Below are 16,010 nucleotides of genomic sequence, written 5' to 3' on the forward strand. Positions count from 1 at the left end.
GCAAACTTTAAGTACACGCAGCACCATGGCTGGAGTTAGCTTTTGGATCGCTCGGATGATGGGAAAGGAACAAAGATGCCCACGAAAAGAAGGGGAGTGTGGCACTATGGTAAAGGTATCACGGGTCTCCTGCGGGAGCTCAGGAGACCCAGTGATTGGGACAGGATCAGCCTCATCACTGAAGAAGGAAAAGGGACTGAGTGATGCTCTGCTGCGGTGTGGTCTGGCGCTGGGCTGCGTCCCACTCTTGGAGAATTGTCCATGTCTCTTGCTTCTTCTGCAAACTTCTTTTCTGCAAGGAGCACCTCTTCTGAGGGCATCCGTAAATCCATTTCTTGCCCTTCTCAGTCCTTACAGAGCCATTCTGCATTGTATCTTTGCATGCCACTTCTCCCTCTAAATTAAAATTTCACAGGTTTTACAGGCTGCGTCTGGGAGCTGAACCTTCAGGGTTACCCGATGAGGAGCTGGCACGTTGCAGCCTTTGCTGCTGCCGTCCCCAGGGACGCGCTCCTCTCCCAAGCAATCGCTGCTTTATTGTCCCACTGCGCTGGGTGGCGTCCAGAGGAGAATCCCAAACCTCTCCATCACCTCCTCTCTCGTGAGAGTGTGCGTCCTCCCTCAGTGGGGAGTTAACTCTCCTTTCTGTGGGAAACAGCATGCGTGGCAGGGGCAGCAAATAGCATTTGGTGTGAATACGTATGATATGTGGGATGTAAAGAAAGCGGGCGAGCACAATGCCGTGCTGATGCCTATCTTCAGGTTTTTCGGTGACTGCTTTTTGCAACAGCAATCAAACCCAGAGAGCTGACATTGCTGTGGGGAAGTAGTTTCTTGCAGAGATGAAGAAACAGGGCTTGTGCCTCTGCTCCAGCAGATTGAGGCTACTGGCAATGTTTGGGGTTTGTAGCCGAGAGCCCCTCTGAGACTTGGAGTCTCTATTTTCATTTGCCTTTTCATTTTTATGAAAACGGGGGATTTGCAGAAGTAGATATGCCCTTCTGATAGTAACAACCTGCGCTACCCAGTACATTAATTTGCCAACCGAATCCCTTGGCCACCTTACAACGGGAGGTTTTTCCAATTGTGAATGCATGCGAGCATGCACGCCGTTTAAGCACAGAGCTGATGATAGATGAGGGCTGGCAGCACACCTGCACGCTTCTGCTCCAGCACGTTATTTTTAAGCAAACTGTCCGTCATTGTCCCTGGAAATTAACTGGGAAAAATAGCGTGGGGTTATTGATGGGCTGAACGGGAAGCCCAGGTCTGGGTCTGTGCAGTATTCATGCAGCAGGCTAATTGCCCGAAGTAACAGCTTCCCTTGCTCCATTTTAACAGCAGAATATCCTAAAATGCTTAGTTTGGTGTTTTGTTCTTTTTTAGGTAAACATGAGAGTGTTGCATACCCTTCAGGGATGTGCTAAAAGGTCTTTGTAGGATTCCGTGTGTGGTACTTGGGCTGGTTTTGGCAGTCTCTGCCCTCCCATCACGAAGCAGTGTTTTTTCCAGGGTATTTCTGATTGCTGTAAGATATTCTTGTGGGATTAAATTTGCTGCAGGTGCACAAGCATGGGAAGTGTTTGCCTGTTTCAGGGAGGTGTGCTGTATAAGGGGTGGAAAGCCAAGTGAATTGATTTGAGGAACTTACCTTTCTGTCTGCATTTAGATGATCTAGATACTCTTTTAAGTTGCAGGAGGGGAAAAAGAACATCTTAGAAGAACCTTAAGGGACTGCTGTAAAGGTTTTGCTGGACTATATTGAGATTTTTGGTCGGAAATCTCCAAATGCCGCTGCATTTTGAGTTTTGCGTAGCAGCTGCCCTCACACGTGAAAGCCGGGAGGGCACCGCGTGTTTTGGCACAGCCATCACAGCCTGCTGCACGGGGTCTGAGCACGGCGGTGCTGCTGGAGAAGACCCTGGCGGATGGGTTTTCAGGTTGGAGCCATGCACATCTGCAGTGCTCCTCTGGAGTGACTCCTCACTGAGGGTGCAAGGAAGAGCAGAGCCCAGCTCCGATTTACTCGTTGGGCATCGGATGCTCCCTCGGAGCTGAACGACATCGTTTTATGATTTTTTTTGTGACAGCAGCATGTTCAGAAAACAGATTCCTCCTCCTGTGATGGCAAAATATTCTCTCCCTGTGTGTGTCCAGTATTGTTTTTTCTAACCTTAAGCACAACCAATTATTTACTTTTATGTTTGACAATTATTGTATTATCTGCTTGGGCAAAACCTGTCGTTTAATCCACCTGCAGATTCTTAACGTTAATTCCTTGAACCTTTACGTCCCCCCGTAAAACGTATCTGGAGCTGTTAAATGGCTTTGCCCAAATCTGTCATTATTTCTTCCCTGCCAAAGTGATGGCTCAGGCAGGAGAGGGGGAACCATTTCAGGTGGAGACGTGGCATGCTCCCCGCCACATTTGCATCATATAATTGAATCTGCAAAGATCGTCGTTGTCATTCTTGGGAGCGGAGCTTGTTTTAAAGCCACACAGGGTTTTGTTCAAATGAGCTTTTGTTTCCTGCACGATCTCCGCTCGTGGTGGAGAGAGGTCCAACACTGACAGTTTGGGGCATGGGGCCTGATTAAAGGAGTTACTAAATTTGCATGAAAAGTAGGAGGAGTTGGTGGGGCTAAAGCTGTGCAGCTCCTGTGGGAAAAGCCATCAAAATAAAAAGCTCATAGTGGTGTGGGCCTGAGAAACTGTAGAAGTGCCACCTATTTAGCAGAAAGGCTGTATTTAATGCCGTGAAGGCATATTTTGGAGTAGCATAAGCAAAAATGCTGCAGGCTTTATTAATTTTGCGGTACCCGGGCAGTTGGTGAGTGTCAGCTTCAGGGTAGATTCCTTGCAAAGCCCTGGAGTCCTGATGCTTTTGTAGATGGATGCTTTTGGTCGGTGGTTGGAGCTGCTGGGAGAGGCGGTGGTGGGGATGGGCCTGGGAATGGAGGTGGAAGGGACCAGTCGGTCCCGAGCATCTCCTGGGGATGTGCCCTGCCCAGCGCTGCCTGCCGCAGTTCAGGAGCTGCTGGATGAGCAGTCTTCAGAGGGAGAGAGAGGGGTTACTGGGGCATGCTGGAGCAGGGGTTATGAGCTGCCACCTTGCCCTACTTCCCTACGTTCTCCTGCCCATGTCACTGTGTGGCTTTGGTCCCGCTCTGGGACTTGAGCTCCCAGAAGCTGCTTGCAAGCTGCTGAAGTCTTGCTGGAGTTGCGTAAAGGTCTGCAGTGGCTGCTGTTCCCTGGGGCAAGGTGCGCGGCCTCTGCGGGTCGTCGGCAGCTGCCAAGGTCGCTCCAAGTGCGGCATTGAGTACGATTTATTCTTGCTTTCAGGCAGAGCAAAGCTTCAAAAAGTATTTTGCATTTTTGCCACCTTTTGCAGAGAACCTTTTTATGTGCTGTTCCTCCTTCGATGTGCATCATTTCCAGGGTATTTTGGTAAATGATTTAATTTAACACATCTTCTACATCGCTGCGGTTTCAGAGTGCATTCGTTAGGGACCAGCTTCATTTTGGGTGTAATTCCTCTGATGGGCACATTTGCTCCGCAGTGGCAGAACATCTTTGATTCAGCATTACACATACAGCAAGATTAATGGAAAACACCTTACTAAATAGCTTTAAATACCTTGTAGGTTCCTTACAGATTCTTTTCTTTTTCATTTAAATGGAACCATATTATCCTGGGCTGAGGTTTGTTTGATGCTGTTGTGGTTTGTGAACTGTAGTGCTCCCTGCGTGGCCGGGGTTGGGCTGCTGTGCACCAGAGAGCGTCTGTAGCTCCTGGAAATAGCCCGATACTAAATCTGGATATATGGTTGTCATCGTTTTATATTTGTTTTGCTTTGTGGTGGTGGGAAGCATGCATAAAAAAGCCATGAGAGCCCTGCCTATTAATTAGTCCAACAATAACATGGTAATGACCACCCTGCAGGATTAAAACCCCATATGCAGATAACACGTTAACTCCGCTTGTTGACAGCGTTAAATAATCCAGATAGTATCAAATGAGCAGAGCTGGCTGGTGTGCAGGTGACAGCCTGTCGATGCCATGATGTCAGCACGAACACCTTTGACCTCATCACAAAGTTTAGTCAAACCTGGCTTTGCATGGTCTTGTTTTCCAGTGGAGGCGAATATTGTGCAGGGAGAAATCAAGTCCTCACCGGTGAGAGACCCTTCATGAATGGCTTTGGGAGCAGTATTTGGTTAGATTTTTGCAGGACTGCAGCCTATTTCAGGGCCTTTATTAACAAGCCAATATACCTGGTTCTTGGACACATGGGATTTGGTGCCAAGTCTCCATCCCTGCAGGTAATTAAAAGACGTGTAGACATGGCGCTTCGGGGTATGCTTTAGGAGACATGGTAGTGTTTTGTTGACAGTTGGACTTGATGATCCTAGAGGTCTTTTCCAACCTTAATGATTTTATGATTCTAAGGTTCATTTCCCTTAATTTTGAAGGGTTGCTTCCGCTCCTTGGTGCCATCCTTACACCTGGAGATGGGTGCCAGCTCTGTGAGAACAAGGGTGACCTGATCCAGTTCTTTGCCCCAGTGTCAGCCAATACCATGGGGCTGAAAGGTCTGGCGAGGTATTTTGGCACCCTGTGGTTGCAGGGACCTGCCCCTTGTTCAGGACATGCGTAAGGGGGTTTGGCTGTTGGGTTGGTAAATACCTGCTGCAGGAACCAGTGTCATCTCGGGCTGGGTGCTTGAAGTCACCCAGATGTCTTCAAAAATGCTGATGTTAGATATCCTGACCCAACATTCCAAGCTGGAAGCAGCTGAGCTTTTGGGTTCTCTTGGAGAAGGAAAATTATCCGAGCGTTGAAGACTTGCTGTGATTTATGCTGGTTCCTTTTAGTTGCAGCTGTACATAAAGACTCCAAATTGGGGGATATTTTGCTTAACTGCGTTTTTTGTGAGGTAGCTCTAACTTGCTAATTTATTTTTGGTCGTTATTGCCGATCCAAGTACAAGCTTATTTTGCAGCAATGTTTTGCATTTTTCCTGGACCTGAATCGGCAATTGAGCGTCGATATCTTTGTGACAATCTGGTGAGGAGAGGGGAAGTGGAAAAATTGGAGTGATGCTCTGAAGATAAATTTGATCATGCTTTTTTTTTTTTAATCTCAACAGCCAAAGACACTTATCAAACCAAGTATCTTGATTAAGAAGGGTGTGCTGGGTATCGCTGGCTACAAGTGAATGGCATGAATGGACACAGCGCCAGAGATAACATGTAGGAAGTTATTAAATGTACTCTGGTTCCTCTGGGGCATGTTTTCAGCATATCTTGAATTTCTTTAAATGTGTATACACAGTTCAGAGGGTAATACCATTAATTAGACCAACAAGAAAGACTAATAAAAAAGTATAACCCTCCATAGTATACTAGGTTTATCCCTGATTAGCAGAACTGCTCTGATCTCATCGTAAATCTGTGTATATGCCATTAGGAGAGCAGTATTAAGTTGGTAATTAACATGGCCAAAAAGTTTTCATCTTTAGCTTGTTGAAAACGAGTAAAAAATTGTAAGGAAAATAAACCAGCACAGAGCTTTGAATATAGGATAAAAGCACAAAGACTTCCCTTTATTCCAGTCTAGTAGGGAACAAGGGCGGAGAGTGGAGGCGTAGGGTACCGCAGGTGCTGCGGCTGAGACTTGAACTAAATCAAGGAGGGTGTCAGCTGCCTGCCTGTAACTCATCCCCTCGCCCGTGGTGTTTGCAGGCACCCCGCCGGACCGGGCCAGAGCCTCTTTAATATGTATGCAGTGCCGAAAAGTCCACTGCTGCCTCGGCACGCATGAGCGTGGCTCCCACCGATGTTGGGGAGTTACGGGAGCCTGTCCGGAGCAGAACGGAGCCCGTAGATCCTAGTACAACCATATTTTATCAGCGTGTTCGTGCTCGAGCTGGGTGAATATTGGCCTGGGCAATATACAGCCAATTCTTTCTGAATTTTAGCCAAAACTTTACCAGGTCAAGCAGCAGACAGCATGCGTGCTCGCGTGCTGCTGCAGGCATCTCCATTTCCTAGCGACAGAGGAGGGGTGTGCAAGAGTCTTATTCGCAGGCGAGTTGTTCTGGGTGTTATTAAAAGTATTATCATGATGAGGTGCTGGTCAGGCGCTGAACTCCATAAACACGAGTATGGTGTCTGCCTATGACAAGTGCTATCGCCAACAAAGAATCCTAAGGAGGAGCCGTTGCCGGTGCGTTATCCTGCTGGGCTGGGATCTGCACACAGCAGAGCTTCCTTCCTGCCTGTTTATTCAGGCAAGCACGAACTTGCTTTGTTAGTTATTTCACCTCTTATAAATGATGGCTAGCAGGGAAGATGAGCTACTTTCTGATGAACTCATGAATGTATATATTTTTTCATATTTTTGTTCTTAAATTTGTTTTTATGATGGAGAACAGCAGCACAACCAGGAGTTTTCTGTTGCGGATGGTAAACTGTGCTGGAATTTTTTATCTTTGCTCTTCAGCATTTCCTGTAAGCTTATTTGCATGAGGTTGAACTGCTAAGCAAATGTTCCCCATGTTTTAACCTGTTGCACAGCTACACCGTGCCTTTCTTCGTTAGCCTGCTATGGAAATGAAGGCAGATAAGTGGAGCTCCCATTGTGGGGATGTGCTCGCAAACAGACAAAAAGCAACGAGGTCCTTATCAGCACCTCCTCGATAAACGAGGGCACAAAAGCCCTGGCGTAGACCCACATCTCCTGCTTATTTGGAGATTAAAAGCTCTTGAGGCTTTGGTTTGTTGTGAAAGTTAATTGCGAAGCACTTGAACCTTGGCAGGGCTCCTGTGCCGAGACTCGTCACGCCCGAGTTGAGCCCTCCGACAGGTACGGGTCTTGTCCAGGCTGGTTGCTGGGGCTCTCTGCGCAGTCGCAGGGGAGGGACCCGTACCTCCAGAGGGCATTTCTTCCCAGATATTTTAGACATCCCAGGAGAAGATGAATGGTCCTCAGGAGCTGCAGGTCTCTCCCCACCGACTCTAGCGCGAGCCAGGGCAGCAGGCAAGATGATCCCACCCATAACGTTAATCTCTCCCGCTGGCTGCATCACTGCTGAGGCACCGCTTCAGCTTAATTAAGGGCTGTGTTTGGTGAAGACAGTCGTGCTTGCGTCAAACTACGTCTGGAGGTGCCTGCAAGCAGAGTTGGCTCCTCGAGGGTGTTCCCAGCACTGCTCGTTGCCCAACGTGTCTCCATGACCCACTTGGGGAGGCATTTCTTCTATCAAGTCCTGGTGTCCCGGAGCATCCACTGAGATCTTCGTGGGTCTTCTGGGGTTGTGACCCACATCCAGGACCCTTCCGTTCTTTGGATCGATCCTCCAGGTCCTTCAGGTGAAGGTGGCAAGGAGTGCCAGTGCTGTCAGGTGAAGGAACCCAAAAGGCCCTGCCCCTTTTCTTCATGCTTTGCCTTGCCCCTCTCTCGCCATAGGAGCTTTCTGCACTGCTGGTGCTCTGAGAGATGGGAAGTTCTCCTCGGCCAGGCTGCTCAGCACAAATCTGAAAGAAAAGCAGAGATAACAGCTGAGCCACATGATTGCACAGGGATGAGGGTTTGGGGTTTCTTGGTTTTATTTTGGGGTTTTGAATTTTTTTTTTTTTGTCTTTAAAAGGTGCTTTCTCGTAGCTCCTTCCTGGCCAGTGGCTGTGCAAAACCTTATGTACCAAGTAACTGTGGGATCTGGTGAACTATGGGGTGGGTAGTCAGGTTGGAGATGCTGCCGTGCTGGACATCTGCAATGGAGACTGAGCCTCTACGGCTTGCTTTTGTGGGCTGGTTTAGGCACATTGGTCCGAAGTTGATGCTAGCTATGTATGTTGCTTTGCTTTGGTCTTCAGTTTCCAGCACAACCTCCTGATGGTCTTACCAGCGCCAGGGGTTGTGGTGCACGCCGGGGGGTGCGATGGGAAAGCACCGCTGTGCGTGATGGGTCAGCTTGATTGTCGTAAGGGGGAGCAAAAACCCCCTAGTAGTCTCAAGTAAGACAAATGGAGCATTCTCCATTTTGAGACTCCATCCTCCATTTAAAATAACAATATTGCCCCGTCAGTATTGTTTTCTACCTGAGCTTTTATGAAACAGAAGTAAACGTTACCGATGTGGCAGTATAAATAAATGGACAATGAGAAGCAGTGTATGAAGTGAACTGCCAGTGAGTGTGTTTTTTGTTTTTCTGTATTGGTCTTGTGGCATTTCTGTCGAGCAGGCAAGAGCACAACGTTCCCTTACATAATGCTCACATCACTGGAGTATGATTATATGCGACTGTCACAGATGAGGATGCTGTATTTATGTCTCGATGGATTTCGTCCCTCGGTTTACGTGTCCCGGTCCTCTGGGGAATATCACAAATCCAGTGTAACCAAGTACAATGGCACGTTTGATTTATCAATTCTATTAATGATGTGGCTGAAGGGAGAGACAACACATTAATTAAATTCACAACTGATGATTAACCTGGTATTGCGAGCACCAGGCAGGACAGAGATTTAGCACAGAGAGACCAGAGTGAGGGGAGGGACATAGGCGAGGGGTGGCAACCCGGCACGCAAACACTGCTGTGCTCGCAGTAGCAGACAGAAATGTGAAGAGTTGGGATTTGGTGAGATGATGGTGCTTAGGATAAATGACGGTGCTGGGCTGTCTGCAGTCTCCACCGATTGTGGCCAAAATCAGGGTTGCTGTAGGTGTTGTGGGCGTATACTGGTGTATAAGGGAGAAATGCAGTGGGAGAGGGGAGGTGCTGGCTATTTATGTTCAGGAAGACAAGTAGATTTTTTATTTAAAACCCTAAAAACCTACAGGTCGTCAAGTGTGAGTATTTTGTGCTGCTCTGTTGATGGTGTTAACATAAATTCAAGCTGACCTAAGTGCACTGGGATAAAAACAAACATTTACCCTTGGAAAATGTGATTTTCACCGTTGGCTTTGGGCTGTTTCATGTTTTGCATTTCTTTTCTGTGGGTTTTAGTAATGAAAACAAACAACTTGGCTTCACCTTGGGTTGTACTTAACTTCATTTCCAGTCATTTTCTCTTGTTGCTGTGCATTAACACACTTTGTATATGCTCTGAGCTGCAAGTGGGTAAGAGGATGTACTTTTTTAGTTCGGCTTTAAAATGAGCATGAGGCAAAATCTCTGAAGTCAAGGCTGACTGGTTTCTCTTGAAGGATCTACACTACAGCTATTCCTACATGAGATACTAAGTGCCCAGCCGGTTCTACAGGCTGCCGTGTGTATAGGCACCCACTCCAAGCTAAATGCACGTGTAGTGGGCTATCGGTCCCTGCCAGTGCATAACCTCCTCCCCTCCACTTCTTGGTTTGTATTCCGGACCTTCCTAATTGTCTCCAGCTGAAACTCTCCCTTAAAAGTGACCTCAGATGGAAAATATTTGTGCAAAATGTTAATACGTTTTTTGGGGGGAAGCCCCTTTTTTTTAAAGGTGGGGTAGGCTAGAGGGGGTGTATTCATTAATGAAATCAGAGATGCCTTATTTTACTAAAGGTGCCCATGAATTACCTGTAGGGAGCGAAACACAGCAAAGCCAACTGTGAGTTACGTACGGTGTATTGAGCACTGCAAGGGGAAGTTTAACCAAAAGCCTCTTATTCTTCATCCAACATCTAACGTGGTGCAGGTTATCGGGGGAGGATTTTGGGGACCTGTTTGCAAGGAATGACGTTAATTATTTGGGGTTGGGCTAAATAAAATTAATTTTGGATGCTAAGTGAATTAATTTGTCATTGGCATAACCCTCAATCCACATGAACAGCGTTCTGGTTATTAAGTCTGGTTTAAAATGAGGAATTTTTCTAGCTCACCATCTTTTTGGAAGAAGGATGTTATTTTAAAGATCAGTTACCACTGTTCAGGTCCTGTAATGCCTCTCAAAGACACCTAGTGTTTTGGTTTTCTTTTTATTTTTAAAATGTTTTGCAATCAATAGGGTTTTTTGTTGTTGTTTTTTTTTTCTCTATAGTTTTTTCTTTCTGTATTACATTTTATTCTTGTGCTATACCCTGGGGTACAATTAGGAGCGTGCGCTGCCATTCTGCATCTGAGTAGTGCCAGGACGGTAGCCAGCATTAAAGCCCTCAGAAGGTAAATATTGCAAAGGATGTAACAGAAGGAGTCCTGGAAAAAACCCAAGCTAATGGTGTCTAGGGGATTTATCCACCCCTTGATGTTTGAAGACCGCAGAGGGGAGGATTGAGGGCTTGCAGGATCTTGCAGACCATGGATGGGAAAGACAAGGTCTGACTTGGGTCAGAGAAGCAGCGTCTGAGCGGTCACCCGCGGAGGCTGGGCGCTCGCAGGCGCTCAGGGATGTGGGCGCAGGAGCCCGTCGGGTTTCCCCCAGCACCGGGCACTGCTGCAGTGGTGCAAGGGTGGCCCTTACTCAGCACTCCTGAAATGCTCATGAGATGCTCTCGGCATTTCCAGCAGGGCTAGAGTCCTCCCTTCCTGGAGGAGAAACTCAAAAACCTCAATTTTTCTTGCTCTGCTTCTGCTGAGGGTCCTCTGGGCATTGGTTATGCACTAAATTGTTCCTGGTTCTGCATCAGGATGGGAAGAAATGATGACATGGTTAAAAGCCCTGGTTACAGGATCCCTGCAAAGACACAGAGGTTGTACCGTAATGATGGTTGAGCAGATAAGCCAAGGGCTAAGCTTTGCTGTAAAATGCAGGTACCCGGGTGCGTTTCAGCCAAGAGTGCAGGCTTGAGTAGTCGTGCAAAGGGGAAACGTCACGTTGCCCGTCGGGGTATGCGTGGGAGAACGTGGGGATGGAGAGCTGGACCGAGAGCCGCGAGAGGCAGGTTTGGAGTTGTGCGTTCCCCACCCTTCCTCCACCTCGCGCCGTTATGTAGGGCGGGGGCTGAGTCTGGTTAATGTGCAGCGCGGAGGGACCGCGTGATATTAAAGGAAAACTGTGTGAACGCTTCCTGCGCTGAGCGCTTGAAGGCATCCCTCGTTCCCCTGGCTGTTATCTGCTGGAGCATCCCTGCCCCCCGCCCCGGCTCCGCTAGCGAAGCAATTACACACACAGGAGTGTGCTTGCTCCCAGTAACGCTGGGGAAAGTCGCCGCTTCACGCAGCGCCTTTGCAGGTTTAACTGGAGTTGTCGTCCCGCAAAAGGCTCCCACCCAACGGCTGGGTTTGCCCTGCGCGTGGGGCGAGGAGCTCCCGGCTGGACCAACATTTTGTGTATCCCAGAAACTTTTGTGTGTCGAAGGGGTGTGCGGGCAGGAGAGACAGGAGGGGGAGGCTGGGGAGAGCAATCTCTGAGCAGCCCAGGCAAGGTCTTAAAAGGAGCTTTCAGTAATTTTAAGGTGAATTGTATTCATTGAATTGCAATAGGCTTCAAACGTTCCTGCCAGTTGATGTGTCTGAAGAGATCAGCTGCTATTTTGGATGATTAATTTTACAATTCAGATCACACTTGTAGGGGTTTTTGTTTCCTAGCGTTTCTTGTTTTACTAATTGCAATTGTTTCACGTCCTCTAATCTATTATACTTTTTAATAAGGCATATAATTCATTATTTAAGTGGTAGTGTTCTGATAATTAGATGAGTTATTTTTGTCAGTGCTGATTAGTTGGTAAGTACAGATTAATATTTGAAGACGTGATGTGGTCCCTTGATATTCTCGTTTCAGAGGTGATGTGGCGCTTGTTTCACGGCATTCCCGACAACTTCATCCCTTACAGTGGGAGGAAGGTGCCGACAAGTTGTAAAGAGGGTTTGAAAGGCTTTGGATCACGCTTCCCCTGTAAAACTCATTATGTTAGCAAAATGCCAGAGAGCGTAAGGCTGGGATATTGAAACTGCAGCTCCCTGGGCAGGCAGCGCCTCTGTCCGCAAGTGCAGCAGCGGGTGCCACGGGGGTCCTTACCCCAAATGGAGCTTCGGGGTGTGCAAGCGATATCTGGCACGTTGCAGGGCACGACCCCGCTGTTCGCTGGATGCGTCCTAGAAAAGCTTTGCCCCTTCACAAATAGCCTCGGCCTTTCCCCCCCCCTCCCCGCCGTTAATTGCGGCACGGGACAATGTGGGCTTTGTGCACCACTCCCTGCGCGGGGGGACGCTTTCTCCCCTCCCCTTCGTGCTACGCTGGCGGCGGAGCTGTTCTCCATCGTGATGCAGAAGCTCTTCGCAGGATTAAGGCTTTTTTAGTTCATCTGCAGACTGCTTAATGAAGGGTGTGGTGGCCGAGGGGAGGGAGTGGGCACCCACAGACTGTTATGACTCAAGTGCAGATATCTGTGGGGTGAGACATCCCGGCATTCCCTGTCCCCTGCAAACTAGACCAAGGGAAACGCTTGATACGCTGCAGCGTAATTAAGCATGTGTTTTTTGGAGTTGCAGCCTTCTGCCTTCTCCAAGGTGAAGGCATGAACCACGCTGCTAGAAGAGATTATGTAGCTGCAGCTGAGCCATCGCATTATTCAGGACCAGAGCGCTGGGAAGAGGGAGGAAAAATTTGTTTTATTTTATTTATTTATTCTTTGTCACTTGGTCACCCCTACCAAGGTAACCAGCACTCTTCAGTGGCTCGTTTTTATTGTAGACTGTTTCAACCCTCCCTGACTTAGCAGATGGCTCCAAACACAAATAAGCCTCTGGGATGCCTGTCACTGCCTGTGACCCCGGGGAAAGTAGAAGCTACATCGGAAATGAGCAGGGGGGAGGAGATGCCTAACATTTTTTCTTGAGCAAATATGTGTGGCACAGGGAAAGCTGGGGTAAGCTCTGTGTGTTTATCAGTGCTGTGAGGGCACCTTGGGCAGACCCCTCGCACCACCCCATGATGCAGAGGGGGTTCCTGATCCTTGGTCCTTCAAGGGCGCCTGTGTTAATCGATGGTCTCTGATGTATCCGCAAAGGTGTTGTGGGGTCTGCGTGTGTTTCCAGAGTCCCTCTGCCTGAGGACGAGCGTTGAAGTGATGGGGATGCTCTCCCTTGAGTTACTGGGGGGTGAATTTGTCACTCGCCGTGTGTTTCACGTGGAGATCCAGCTGTGAGCAGTGGTCGGGTGGCTGCGCGGGCCTTGGAGATGAATTTGCAGACTTGTGTAAAAGCAGCGCAAGGAAAGGATTTACCAAAGTAGAAACAGGAGTGATACTGCGGGTTTCCATACTTCCCCTGGTTTGGAGTCTGTTGGGCTGTGGAAATAAATTAGGGGCTCAGCAACTGGGAATGGGGGGGCAGGAGGGTCTGCCGGGGGGCAGAGGTGGAGCACAGAAGTCCAATGTCGTCTCCACCACCCCACTGCGGTCCTGTAACGCAGCCCAGGATTTCCAGTCCCCTCTTCGCTTTGGCTGCGGCGTTGGCATTGGCGCGTCGTACGAGAAATGGCTTACGCTTTATGCATGATCCCGCCGCTGCTGAAGAGGGGTTCGGAGTGTAAGTCGGCTAAGCAGCTGGATTGCCCTGGTATGTTTGCCACAGGATAATGGAAAATTCCTGTGAGGAATCTTGCTTGATCTGGGGCCAGAGGAAACAGGATGAAGTCTATTCCACCAGTGAAACGATAGAAGAGTACACTGTGCATCTTCCGGCGCCTGCTGCCAATGTTTTTATAGGCTTGAGATTTTATTTTGAAGAAGAAAATTAACCGCGCGCCAGGCCAACCTGTGGCCATGCCAGGCTTCTTGCCTTGTGTCCTCTCGTCCTGCCTGCGTGCCATTCCTTTGTATGATTTTGGAGGACCGCATGCACAAAGCCCATGATAGCCTCATTTTCTGCTTCCCAAGGTGACGGGAGGAATTCAGGGCCGCATGGGTCCCCTGCGGTCAGTGTCCTGGCACAGCATACCAAGCATGTCAAGTCTGCTGACACTGATGAGAGCCCTTCAGGGGCTGCAATAGGCTTTACATCCTCTTGCTTTTCCCTAAGTGGGTTTGGATCCATGCTGCTGCATGGAAACTTAAAAACTACGGTCAGAATTTGTGGAGTTAAAGGGAATTTGAGAAGACTAGTGTCTAGTGGGAGTCTTTGAAAGGGAGTTTTAATATCTCTTAGGACTTCATGGCATCTTCATGTTACAAAACCATTTGTGCCGTAAGGCTTTAGGCTGAAGGATTCAACTTGCAGTTCTTAGACGGTTATCATTAATAAAATGACTTTGCAGTTTGATAACCCTTTCATTTGAGGATCTCAAAGTACTTAAAAAATGCTAATGAATTAAGCTTCTTGATAGCTCTTGAGTGCAGCTCTTTGTACAGGAATTTGGTCCAAAGCCTAGTGAAGTCAGTGGAAAGACGTCCGTGTCATTAGCTCAGGCAAATCCCTTAATCTGTCTGTCCCTGCTTGTCCCATCTGCAGCCAGAGCTATGGCGTGGACAGTTTCCCATGCCAGGAGCCCTCATCCTTTCCCCACTGGGATTTTTTTTCTTGAGTTTTCTGCCTGGCTCCACTGCTGAGGAGCACATGGGGGTAGGGGTACATTCAAGGCAACGGAGCAGGGACATAAAAATTTATCATCACTTGTCTTGTATGCTGTTGAGCTCTGGCTTCAAGTCAGATACTTATGAGGAGTCTGGGTTGGAAATAATATGGAATAATCCTGCACAAGAAAGAAAGCCCCATTAGCCCGACAGCGAAGCAATGTAGAGGAATAGCTCTGTGCTGTTTGCGTGCTGTCATGGTCCAGCTCAAGGAGCGGTGGTTTCCTCAAGGAAATCAGCAGTGGGGAGAGCGTAACCATCTCTTATGGCTTCCAGCCTAAGACCGTCCCATGAGCTTTACTCCTTCACTCAGTTTGTTGGTGGTTTGCCATCGATTTAAATGTTCAGGATCGCACTTTGGAGAAGGCGGCTCCTTCTGCTGTGGGACAAAGCTACGGCCATGAGCGGCAGGGCTGGGCGGTAACGAAGAGTGCACTGCTGCTGGTGGAGACTCTCTTTTGATCCAGTTCATGGCTGTTGACTGAACCTAACAGGGGAATTCTTGCCGTGTTAAAGATAGAAGCAGTTATGCCCCTGGCAAAGCCGTAGACACAAGGCGCTGTGAGCATCTTGACACCCCTTTCCTCTTCCATCCATGCAATGGGTCATGTAATGTCCTTGCGTCTGATCAGCCGTGATAATCTGTATTTTATGGATTCTCTCTCTTTGTCACCCTACATTGTCACCCATTAATTGTCTCTCAAAACTATCTCGTCGCTGCTCTCGATGATTTTTTCCAGTGGATAAGCCTGTTAGAGATAATCTGGTTTGCTGAATTTCCTTTCCGCTGGGCAATCTCCTTAACAGCCGCCTCAGAGGATTTCATCATGTTTGGTATCAGGATGTGGCTTTATATAAATATTCTGTTTCTCCATGGTGGTTCTGATGATTAAGGTCTGTTCTTTCTCCTAAATAAATTGTCTCAAACTACTTGTGAGAGAGCAGGCCTTCCTGGAGACTTAGTGTACACTTGGTACTTCTGAGCAAACTGCATTGGCCAAGATGATAAAAATTAACTGTTGGTTTTGGATACGTCAACTTTGACAGTTCAGTGGCCAAAGCAAACGGAGGAAGAGAGGTGAGGGAGAGGAAAGAGTTATAATCCTTAAATGTGACATCCGTCATACTACAGGGTAGAGTCCTGCGTGATAGTGAGGGTATCCCCCCTTTGGGGCACCCCAGGGAGGAAATAAAGTGGCCAAAAGGTGCATCCCTTCTCCTTTTATCCATTTCCCCGCTACGTAGCAATCAATAGCATCACTTAATCTCGTTCAGAATTTTATCAGACTTCATGTAGCCTGATAAGGACGTTTTCCACCACTGCTCCTTTTGAAAAAGCTCATTTTCAGCACTTCTAAAAACAAACCTCTCCTTTTTCATACGTGCTTCAAGGATGCTTTTTCTTGTCCAAATCGGTGTTGGATGGAGGGTCAGGAGATTACAGTTCTGTTCCTGGCGTTGCCAGCGAGTTGCTGAATGATCTTCAGCAATTCATCTGATCTTTCTGTACCTCGT

The 16,010-nt window shown here is 48.0% G+C and overlaps 1 protein-coding gene across 1 annotated transcript in view; it reads left to right on the forward strand.

Moving 5' to 3' along the window:
* The window catches only part of KAZN (kazrin, periplakin interacting protein), a 239,748-nt gene that overhangs the window by 149,294 nt on the left and 74,444 nt on the right, over positions 1 to 16,010 (forward strand). The gene's annotated exons all lie outside the window — the stretch shown is intronic.

The sequence above is a fragment of the Phalacrocorax carbo genome, chromosome 20 (genome assembly GCF_963921805.1).
Source record: "Phalacrocorax carbo chromosome 20, bPhaCar2.1, whole genome shotgun sequence".
Lineage (NCBI taxonomy): Eukaryota > Metazoa > Chordata > Aves > Suliformes > Phalacrocoracidae > Phalacrocorax > Phalacrocorax carbo.